The following is a 12,217-nucleotide window of genomic DNA, read 5'->3' on the forward strand; positions in this document are numbered from 1 at the left end:
CCAGACAACAGGCCCTCAGAGTTCAGGGCGTCAAATCGATCAGAGAAGTAGTTATTTGAGAAACCAAGACTATTGAGTCTGCAGATAAGAATGCGGTGATTGACAGAGTCGAAAGCCTTGGCCAGGTAAATGAAGACGGCTGCACAGTACTGTCTTTTATCGATTGTGGTTATGATATACACTGCTCAAAAAAATAAAGGGAACACTTAAACAACACAATGTAACTCCAAGTCAATCACACTTCTGTGAAATCAAACTGTCCACTTAGGAAGCAACACTGACTAACAATAAATTTCACATGCTGTTGTGCAAATGGAATAGACAAAAGGTGGAAATTATAGGCAATTAGTAAGACACCCCCAAAAAAGGAATGGTTCTGCAGGTGGTGACCACACACCACTTCTCAGTTCCTATCCTTCCTGGCTGATGTTTTGGTCACTTTTGAATGCTGGCGGTGCTTTCACTCTAGTGGTAGCATGAGACGGAGTCTACAACCCACACAAGTGGCTCAGGTAGTGCAGCTCATCCAGGATGGCACATCAATGCGAGCTGTGGCAAAAAGGTTTGCTGTGTCTGTCAGCGTAGTGTCCAGAGCATGGAGGCGCTACCAGGAGACAGGCCAGTACATCAGGAGACGTGGAGGAGGCCGTAGGAGGGCAACAACCCAGCAGCAGGACCGCTACCTCCGCCTTTGTGCAAGGAGGTGCACTGCCAGAGCCCTGCAAAATGACCTCCAGCAGGCGACAAATGTGCATGTGTCTGCTCAAACGGTCAGAAACAGACTCCATGAGGGTGGTATGAGGGCCCGACGTCCACAGGTGGGGGTTGTGCTTACAGCCCAACACCGTGCAGGATGTTTGGCTTTTGCCAGAGAACACCAAGATTGGCAAATTCGCCACTGGCGCTCTGTGCTCTTCACAGATGAAAGCAGGTTCACACTGAGCACATGTGACAGACGTGACAGAGTCTGGAGACGCCGTGGAGAACGTTCTGCTGCCTGCAACATCCTCCAGCATGACCGGTTTGGCGGTGGGTCAGTCATGGTGTGGGGTGGCATTTCCTTGTGGGGCCGCACAGCCCTCCATTTGCTCGCCAGAGGTAGCCTGACTGCCATTAGGTACCGAGATGAGATCCTCAGACCCCTTGTGAGACCATATGCTGACACATGCACATTTGTGGCCTGCTGGAGGTCATTTTGCAGGGCTCTGGCAGTGCACCTCCTTGCACAAAGGCGGAGGTAGCGGTCCTGCTGCTGGGTTGTTGCCCTCCTACGGCCTCCTCCACGTCTCCTGATGTACTGGCCTGTCTCCTGGTAGCGCCTCCATGCTCTGGACACTACGCTGACAGACACAGCAAACCTTTTTGCCACAGCTCGCATTGATGTGCCATCCTGGATGAGCTGCACTACCTGAGCCACTTGTGTGGGTTGTAGACTCCGTCTCATGCTACCACTAGAGTGAAAGTACCGCCAGCATTCAAAAGTAACCAAAACATCAGCCAGGAAGCATAGGAACTGAGAAGTGGTGTGTGGTCACCCCCTGCAGAACCATTCCTTTTTTGGGGGTGTCTTACTAATTGCCTATAATTTCCACCTTTTGTCTATTCCATTTGCACAACAGCATGTGAAATTTATTGTTAGTCAGTGTTGCTTCCTAAGTGGACAGTTTGATTTCACAGAAGTGTGATTGACTTGGAGTTACATTGTGTTGTTTAAGTGTTCCCTTTATTTTTTTGAGCAGTGTAGTTTAGGACCTTGAGCGTGGCTGAGGTGCACCCATGACCAGCTCGGAAACCAGATTGCATAGTGAAGGTACGTTGGGAATTCGAAATGGTCGGTGATCTGTTTAACTTGGCTTTTGAAGATTTTAAAAGGCAGGGCAGGATGGATATAGGTCTATAACAGTTTGGGTCTTTAGTGTCTCTCCCTTTGAAGAGGGGGATGACCGTGGCAGCTTTCCAATCTTTGGGGATCTCAGACGATACGAAAGCGGTTGAACAGGCTAGTAATAGGGGTTGCAACAATTTCGGCGGATAATTTTAGAAAGCGAGGATCCAGGTTGTCTAGCCCAGCTGATTTGTAGGGATCCAGATTTTGCAGCTCTTTCAGAACATCAGCTGTTTGGATTTGGGTGAAGGAGAAGCGGATGGGGGGGCTTGGGCAACTTGCTTCAGGGCATGCAGAGCTGTTTGCCGGGGTAGGGGTAGCCAGGAGGAGAGCATGGCCAGCCGTAGAAACATGCTTATTGAAATTATCGTAGATTTATTGGTGGTGACAGTGTTTCCTAGCCTCAGTGCAGTCGGCAGCTGGGAGGAGGTGCTCTTATTCTCCATGGACTTTAGTGTCCCAAAACTTTTTGGAATTAGTGCTACAGGATGCAAATTTCTGTTTGAAAGAGCTAGCCTTAGCTTTCCTAACTGACTGTTTTGGTTCCTGACTTCCCTGAAAAGTTTCATATCGCGGGGGCTATTCGTTGCTAATGCAGAATGCCACAGAATATTTTTGTGCTGGTTAAGGGCATTCAAGTCTGGGATGAACCAAGTATTATATCTGTTTTTAGTTCTACATTATTTGTATAGGTCATGCTTATTTAAGATGGCGAGGAAAGCACTTTTTAAAGATCAACCAGGCATCCTCTACTGGCGGGATGAGGTCAATATCCTTCCAGGATACCCGGGCCAGGTCGATTAGAAAGGCCTGCTCGCTAAAGTGTTTTAGGGAGCGTTTGACAGTGATGAGGGGCAATTGTTTGACTGTGAACCCATTATGGACGCAGGCAATGAGGCAGTGATCGCTGAGACCCTGGTTGAAGACAGCAGAGGTGTATTTAGAGGGCAAGTCGGTCAGGATGATATCTAAGGTGCCCATGGTTATGGATTTAGGGTTGTACCTGGTAGGTTCCTTGATAATTTGTGCGATTGAGGGCATCTAGCTTAGATTGTAGGACGGCCGGGGTGTTAAGCATATCCCTGTTTAGGTCACCTAACGGTACGAACTCTGAAGATAGATGGGGGGGCAATCAATTCACATATGGTGTCCAGGGCACAGATGGGGGCTGAGGGGGGTCTATAACAAGCAGCAACGGTGAGACTTGTCTCTTTTTTTTTTCTTTTTTTTTTTTTTGTCATTTAGCAGACGCTCTTATCCAGAGCAACTTACAGTAGAGTGCATACATTTTATTACATTTACATACTGAGACAAGGATATCCCCACCGGCCAAACCCTCCCCAACCCGGACGACGCTATGCCAATTGTGCGTCACCCCACGGACCTCCCGGTTGCGGCCGGCTGCGACAGAGCCTGGGCGTGAACCCAGAGACTCTGGTGGCGCAGCTAGCACTGCGATGCAGTGCCCTAGACCACTGCTCCACCCGGGAGACCGTTTCTTGAAAGGTGTTTTTTAAAAAGTAGAAGCTTGAAGTGTTTGGGCACAGACCTGGATATGACAGGTCTGTGTATGACAGAACTCTGCAAGCGATCTCTGCAGTAGATTGCAACTCCGCCCCCTTTGGCAATTCTATCTTGTCGGCAAATGTTGTAGTTGGGGATGGACATTTCTGGATTTTTGGTTGCCTTCCTAAGCCAGGATTCAGACACGGCTAGGACATCAGGGTTGGCGGAGTGTGCTAAAGCAGTGAATAAAACTAAGTTAGGGAGGAGGCTCCTGCTAACGTGCATGAAACCAAGGCTTTTACGGTTACAGAAGTCAACAAATGAGAGTGCATGGGGAATAGGAGTGGTGCTGGGGGCTGCAGGGCCTGGGTTAACCTCTGTCAGATGAGGAGTAGGGTACGGCTAAAGGCTATAAGAACTGGTCGTCTATTGCGTTCGGAACAGAGTAAAAGGAGCAGATTTCTTTGGCATGGTAGAATAGATTCAAAGCATAATGTACAGACAAGGTTATGGTAGGATGTTAGTGAAGTGGAGATAAACCTAGGCATTGAGTGACGAGAGAGAGAGTCTCTAGAGGCACCAGTTAAGCCAGATGAGGTCACTGCATGTGTGAGGGGTGGGACAAAGGGGCTATCTAAGGCATATTGGGCAGGGCTGGGGACTCTACAGTGAAATAAGACTAACTAACCAAAACAGCAATAGACAAGGCATATTGACATTACGGAGAGGCATGTGTAGCTGAGTGATCATAGGGTCCAATGAGTAGCAATAGGTGAGTCAGGGAGCCATTCAGCAGTCGCTACTACGTGAGGCGAGCTGGAGACACGACGATTCAGACAGCTAGCGGGCCGGGGAGTGCTGCCTCTGGATGAGCTTTTTCCTGTTTGCTTATGGCCTTATACAGCTCATTGAGAGCAGACTTAGTGCCAGCATCAGTTTGTGGTGGTAAATAGACAGCTGTGAAAATTATAGGTGAAAACTCTCATGGTAAATTGTGTGGTCTACAGCTTATCATGAGATACTCTACCTCAGGCGAGCAAAACCTCGAGACATACTTAATTTTAGATTTCGTGCACCAGCTGTTTACAAATATACACAGACCACGACCCCTTGTCTTACCGCAGCCAGATGTTCTATCTTGCTGATGCAGCGTAAACCACACCAGCTGTATTTTATCCATGTCGTTCAGCCACGACTCGATGAAACATAAGATATATTAGTTTTTAATGGCCAGTTGGTAGGATATTCGTGATCCTTTGCGTCCGACTCGTTAAAGAAAAACATCTTTGTCCAGTACAAGGTGAGTAATCGCTTGTCCTGATATCCAGAAGCTCTTTTTTGTCATAAGAGACAATGGCAGAAACATTATGTACAAAATAAGTTACAAATAATGCTAAAAAACACAATAGCACAATTGGTTGAGAGCCCGTAAAACGGCAGCCATCTCCTCCGGCGTCATTCAATTTTTTTAATTGTTTATTCATTTTGTGGAGACATCTTTTGAGCCACAACCATTGATCCAAAATAGATGTTTACTGTGAAATACTATGAGAACATTGATATAATCGCCAAAACACAACAACTGTTTCTGACCGTTTGAGCAGACACATGCACATTTGTGGCCTGCTGGATGTCATTTTGCAGGGCGCTGGCAGTGCACCTCCTTGCACAAAGGCGGAGGTAGCGGTCCTGCTGCTGGGTTGTTGCCCTCCTACGGCCTCCTCCACGTCTCCTGATGTACTGGCCTGTCTCCTGGTAGCGCCTCCATGCTCTGGACACTACGCTGACAGACACAGCAAACCTTTTTGCCACAGCTCGCATTGATGTGCCATCCTGGATGAACTGCACTACCTGAGCCACTTGTGTGGGTTGTAGACTCCGTCTCATGCTACCACTAGAGTGAGAGCATCGCCAGCATTCGAAAGTGACCAAAACATCAACCAGGAAGCATAGGAACTGAGAACTGGTCTGTGGTCACCACCTGCAGAATCACTCCTTTTTTGGGGATGTCTTGCTAATTGCCTATAATTTCCACCTTTTGTCTATTCCATTTGCACAACAGCATGTGAAATTTATTGTCAATCAGTGTTGCTTCCTAAGTGGACAGTTTGATTTCACAGAAGTGTGATTGACTTGGAGTTACATTGTGTTGTTTAAGTGTTCCCTTTATTTTTTTGAGCAGTGTAGTTATTGATTACGTCCGTCCTAGCTCGCTCATTGTCATTCGAAATGACGGATTGCCTCTTATCTGCTTGTCGTCCCCTTATGCCATAGTTTGTACATCTCAATTGTCAGTAGAAACCACAATTGTTTGCAAGTCAGCCATACAAAAAACAAATTATATTTACACAGGACAAGCCATATCAGCTATGTTTTATTAAAAGTCAGTAATTGAGGCTGAATTGTTTCACTGCCAGAGAAGGCTCCGCTGATAGCCAGGTGTAGCAGTGGTATAGTGCAATTCAGGTGTTGTGTAGTGGCTTTGCTGGCATGCATTACACCTTTTTTTGTTTTTTCCCCCTAAGATTTACATGCAAAAATCGCCACTGGTAACAATTAACTCATTAGGATTTGGGGCACCACAAGAACGATTGTTTTAAAGAGTTACCATCTCCCGAATTTAACTCTTAAGGTCTTTTCCTATCACATCCTTTAAACAGTCAACGTATTAATCATAACCTCATCTCATATCATCATTCTGAATAGTCGTAACCTCCTGCATTTGCAAAAATCCCAGCCTTCCTAAAATCTCATCCATATCTTAACAAAAATATGTTCATATTTCATATACAACATTAAGGATGGGGACTTCATGCATGTAGTGTATATACTTTTCAAGGTACAGTATTTCCTTTTAACACTTAATTACATTAGTTTTCTATAGCTCACCACTGACCATTCCCAACATTCTTATGTTAGAAATATTGTTCCAGTATTCACTTGAGTGCGTTTGAGTTTCGACAGGAAAAGTATGTTAAAGTATATTCCTTTGGTTAATACTGGAGGGGGGAGAGTCTTCTCCTTTTAATTTACAACAGGGCGTGAGTTGTCAACCCAGCAGCAGCTCCCTCCTTCCCTCATCTGTCGGTGAGAGAATGTCTGGTTACTGTCATTCATTGCCAAGCTGATCTGACCCATTCGGCTCCTCACTGGACAGTCATGACAGTAATATTGTACTGTACTGTAATTTACATTTGCACTATCAAAATTGACCCATCAAATTGTAAATAAAATGTCCATTGTTTCTATTCCATGTGTGATGATTGAAGACATCTTTCATTGATTTCTAAAATAAATGTATTGTTCAGATGTAATTACATTTTGTTGCATTACAACCTGTAATATTTTTTTTTTTTTGGGGGGGGGGGATTTCATGTAACATACACAAAATAGTTCAAATTGGTGAAATGAGAAAAATAACTTGTTTAAAAAAAAATAAACATAAAAGCATATGTATTCTCACCCCCTTTGCTATGAAGCCCCTAAATAAGATCTGGTGCAACCAATTACCTTCAGAAGTCACATAATTAGATTGCACACAGGTGGACTTTAAGTGTCACATAATCTGTGTGTGTATATAATCTCTGTTCTGAAAGGCCCCGTAGTCTGCAACACCATTAAGCAAGGGGCACCACCAAGCAAGCGGCACCATGAAGACCAAGGAGCTCTCCAAACAGGTCAGGGACAAAGTGGGGGAGAAGTACAGTTCAGGGTTGGGATTAATAAAAATATCCGACATTTTTAACATCCCACAGAGCTCCATTATTAAAAAATGGAAAGAACACGGCACCACAACAAACCTGCCAAGAGAGGGCTGCCCACCAAAACTCACACACCAGGCAAGGAGGGCATTAATCAAAGAGGCCAAAGATAACCCTGAAGGAGCTGCAAAGCTCCACAGCGGTGATTGGAATATCTGTCCATAGAACCACTTTAAGCCGTACACTCCACAGAGCTGGGCTTTATGGAAGAGTGGCCAGAAAAAAGCTATTGCTTAAAGAAAAAAATAAAGGCATTTGGGAGACTCCCCAAACATATGGAAGAAGGGACTCTGGCTAGATGAGACTAAAATGTAGCTTTTTGGCCATCAAGGAAAATGCTATGTCTGGTGCAAACCCAACCCCTCTCATCACCCCGAGAACACCATCCCCACAGTGAAGCATGGTGGTGGCATCATGCTGTGAGGATGTTTTTGATTGACAGGGAAACTGGTCAGAATTGAAGGAATGATGGATGGCGCTAAATACAGGGAAATCCTTGAGGGAAACCTGTTTGTCTTCCAGAGATTTGAGACTGGGATGGAGGTTCACCTTCCAGCAAGACAATGACCCTAAGAATACTGCTAAAGCAACACTAGTGGTTTAAGGGGAAACATTTAAATGTCTTGGAATGGCCTAGTCAAAGCCCAGACCTCAGTCCAATTGAGAATCTGTGGTATGACTTAAAGATTGCTGTACACCAGCGGAAACCATCCAACTTGAAGGAGATGGAGCAGTTTTGCCTTGAAGAATGGACAAAAATCCCAGTGGCTAATGTGCCAAGCTTATAGAGACCTACCCCAAGAGACTTGCAGCTGTAATTGCTGAGAAAGGTGGCTCTACAAAATATTGACTTTGGGGGGGATGAATAGTTATGTATGCTCAAGTTCTTTTTTTGTTGTATTTCTTGTTTCACAAAATATTTTGCATCCTCAAAGTGGTAGGCATGTTGTGTAAATCAAATTATACAACCCCCCCCCCCCCCCCCCCCCCCCAAATAAATGTTTTAGTCCAGGTTGTAAGGCAACAAAATAGGAAAAATGCCAAGGGGGGTGAATACTTTCGCAAGCCACTGTAGGTGTACTGTAATCAAATGAAATTAAAGAAACATGACATTTAGCGGCATTAGTTTACATAAAGTCTGTCTTGAGCATTTGGCCATAGGTTCTCATTGACATAATTTCAGAAAATCCCTTTTGGCAAGGCGAATCAAAGCCTGTCATACTGTAGGTCTGGATTGATGTCATTGCATGCCTCATCCATGGCCTGGAGGAGGGTGGCACGCTCACGGGAATGGCGATCATACACCTTCCACGTGTGTTTGTATTGTAGTGGTCCTGTGTGGCTCAGTTATGTAGTAAGAAAATGGCACTAGCAACACCAGAGTGGTGGGTTCGATTCCCTCTGGGGTCACTTACAATGTGTGGACTCACTGTCACTTTGGTTTTAAAGGCCTTCTATGTACAGGCAATTTTATAAAGGTATTACAGTACTGTGTTGGCCAATGCAATTTTAGCAAAGCAGTGTGAAACACCCCACCGAAAGACTTCATTTTGGATATGTTTACTGTATAGGGGATGCATTACACATCTTGTCTATCAGATTTTTGTATTTATTTACTGTGAAGTAAAATCTTAAGTCATAATAGTACATTACTGTATGTGTATGTATGTGTGTTTATACTTATCAAACATTTTCATTGTGTTCTCAATCTGTGAGATCTCAATAGGTTTACCAAATAGTTAAATGATTATCAATTAAGAGCAGTTGAATTAAGTCAGTTATATGTATTTTAACAAATGAGAAGACAATCATACTAAAAGTAATGAGTATTGCATTGTTAAAAGCTACTACTTAATATGAACATGTATTTCTAGATGAAACACTAAGTTTGATGAATAACTGATTGTGTGTTGAACCTAGTCAATAGAAAAACCTGCATAGTTTCAAAACAAATGCCTTTTTGATGTTCTGTACAAAGCGTGGTGAAAATGTACCATATACTTGTGAAATGCACCAAAGCGAGAAAAATAAACTGTAACCAGAAAGCGCTTTCTCAATTGGTGTTATCGTTGGAAAAGGGTATGTCTTCGGCCTGGCTTTCAGAGCTCAGATTACCAGCCAAATACAAGAGTTGGCTGAGTGAAGTAGGCTACCTGATCCCATCTGTATGTGTGCTTTAGCCAACTCTGTGCCATGTGTGGTACTTGTCAAGCCAAACATGAATGTATGGCATCATGACAATAGTCAAAGGAGTTTTCTTAAGACAGATCTGGGACCAGGGCATGGCTACAGAACCTCTTCCTATCCTGTACTTCTGCTTCCCCACAGTGGAGATCCAGTTATCCATTGGTCTGACCAGGGGTGTATTCATTAGTCGGATTCCGTTGCAAAACGTTTGGTCTTTTGCAAAACATTTTTCTACAGAAACCGTTACCGTTTACTCTAGGAACCAAACGAAAGCAAACAGAACCTACCTGAATTTGTCCCATAGAAACTCTTGTTTTCTTTGCTAAATGTTTTCTGTTTTTGAACGGAATCTGACTAATGAATAAACCCCAGGCCTTACTCCAACTAATGACTGATCATGGACAGTTCGAAGCCAGGGTGGAGACGGGCATGTTTGAGCAGGTGGTCATTTCGCATGAAGTGCATGGCACACAGTGGGCACTGGAACCGTTTCTCGCCCGTGTGAGTCCGCAGATGGCGGATTTGTTCATCAGAACGGGAGAACTTCTTGTCACAGTCAGGCCAGGAGCAGTTGTAGGGCTTCTCACCTGGGATGGGATGAAGAAACAGTTATTATTCACAACCAACATACTTGCTTCTCTGTATGCAACACGCATACCCTCAGTGGTGTAAAGTAACTAAGTAAACATGTATTGAAGTACTACTTCAGTAGTTTTTTTGGGGTATCTGTACTTTAGTATTTATATTTTTGATAACTTTTACTCCATTGCATTCCTAATGTAATCATGTAAGTTTTACAAGTTTCCTGCCACCCAAAAGTATTCATTACATTTAAAATGTTTAGAAGGAAGAAAATGGTCCAATTCATACACTTTCGAGAACATATGGTCATCCCTACTGCCTCTGATCTGGCAGACTCACTAAACACAAATGCTTTGTTTGTAAATTATGTCTGAGTGCTGGAGTCTGTCACATTTTTAAAATGGTGCAGTCTGGTTGGCTTATAAGGAATGTGAAATGATTTATAGCATTTAAGTATAGTTTAGCATTTCCTTTTACTTCTGATACTTAAGTATATTTAAAAAATATATATACTTTTAGAATTTTACTCAAGTACTATTTTACTGGGTGACTTTCACTTTTACTTGAATAATTTCCATGCAATCTGCAGTTGAAACAATAAGAAAAAACCCGCCCCTGTTTTGGGTAAAAACAGGGGGGGACGTCCCAGGGATCCCATTAAGCAAGGAGCCTACTAACAGATGACTAAACTAGCTGAACTATGCTATTTTTCATCCTCATTGCCAAACTTCATAATTACTGCACCTTCAACATTAAAACTCTTGCTAGTTATACAATCATGTAACTAAGAAATTTGCTGGAAAGAAACTTTAATTATTTATTGTTTTGTTGAGTTATCATGACTGGTTCAAGATATCTGTCGTAAAACGACGGTGGCGAAGGATATCATTGCTACTTACCGCGGACCCAAGTTACATCTTTAGATCCACCGGCGTCATTGGCGTAGGGTAAACTGGACGTTTCTGATTGGTTTTGTGACGATGAGCAGCCTCTCCCTGCTTGGCTCGATGAGATATGTACTGACACAGCCAGATACAAATGAAGTCTGAAGTTTACATACACCTTAGCCAAATACATTTAAACTCAGCTTTTCACAATTCCTGACATATAATCCAAGTAAAATATTCCCTGTTTTAGGTCAGTTGGGATCACCACTTTATTTTAAGAATGTGAAATGTCAGAATAATAGTAGAGAGAATGATTTATTTATTTCATCACATTCCCAGTGGGTCAGAAGTTTACATACTCAATTAGTATTTGGTAGCATTGCCTTTAAATTGTTTAACTAGGGTCAAACGTTTCGATTATCCTTCCACAAGTTTCCCACAATAAGTTGCGTGAATTTTGGCCCATTCCTCCTGACAGGGCTGGTGTAACTGAATCGGGTTTGTAGGTCTCCTTGCTCGCACACTATTTTTTAGTTCTGCCCAGAAATTTTCTATAGGATTGAGGTCAGGGCTTTGTGATGGCCACTCCAATACCTTGACTTTGTTGTCCTTAAGCCACAACTTTGGAAGTATGCTTGGGGTCATTGTCCATTTGGAAGACCCATTTTAGACCAAGTTTTAACTTCCTGACTGATGTCTTGAGATGTTTCTTCAATATATCCACATAATTTTCCAAAAATGATGCCATCTATTTTGTGAAGTGCACCAGTCCCTCCTGCAGCAAAGCACCCCCACAACATGACGCTGTTACCCCTGTGCTTCACGGTTGGGATGGTGTTCTTCGGCTTGCAAGCCTCCCCTTTTTTCCTCCAAACATAACGATGGTCATTATGGCCAAACAGTTCTATTTTTGTTTCATCAGACCAGAGGTTTCTCCAAAAAGTATGATCTTTGTCCCCATGTGGAGTTGCAAACCGTAGTCTGGCTTTTTTATGGCGGTTTTGGAGCAGTGGTTGCTGAGCAGCCTTTCAGGTTATGTCAATATAGGTCTCCTTTTACTGTGGATATAGATACTTTTGTGCTTATTTCCTCCAGCTTCTTCACAAGGTCCTTTGCTGTTGTTCTGGGATTGATTTGCACTTTTCGCACCAAAGTACGTTCATCTTTAGGAGACAGAACGCGTCTCCTTCCTGAGCGGTATGACGGCTGCATGGTCCCATGGTGTTTATACTTGCATACTATTTTTTGTATAGATGAACGTGGTACCTTCAGGCATTTGGAAATTTCTCCCAAGGATGAACCAAACTTGTGGAGGTCTACAATATTTTTCTGGGGTCTTGGCTGATTTCTTATGATTTTCCCATGATGTCAAGCAAAGAGGCACTGAGTTTGAAGGTAGGCCTTGAAAT

This window comes from Salvelinus fontinalis, chromosome 5 (genome assembly GCF_029448725.1).
Source record: "Salvelinus fontinalis isolate EN_2023a chromosome 5, ASM2944872v1, whole genome shotgun sequence".
In the NCBI taxonomy this organism is placed as follows: Eukaryota; Metazoa; Chordata; class Actinopteri; order Salmoniformes; family Salmonidae; genus Salvelinus; species Salvelinus fontinalis.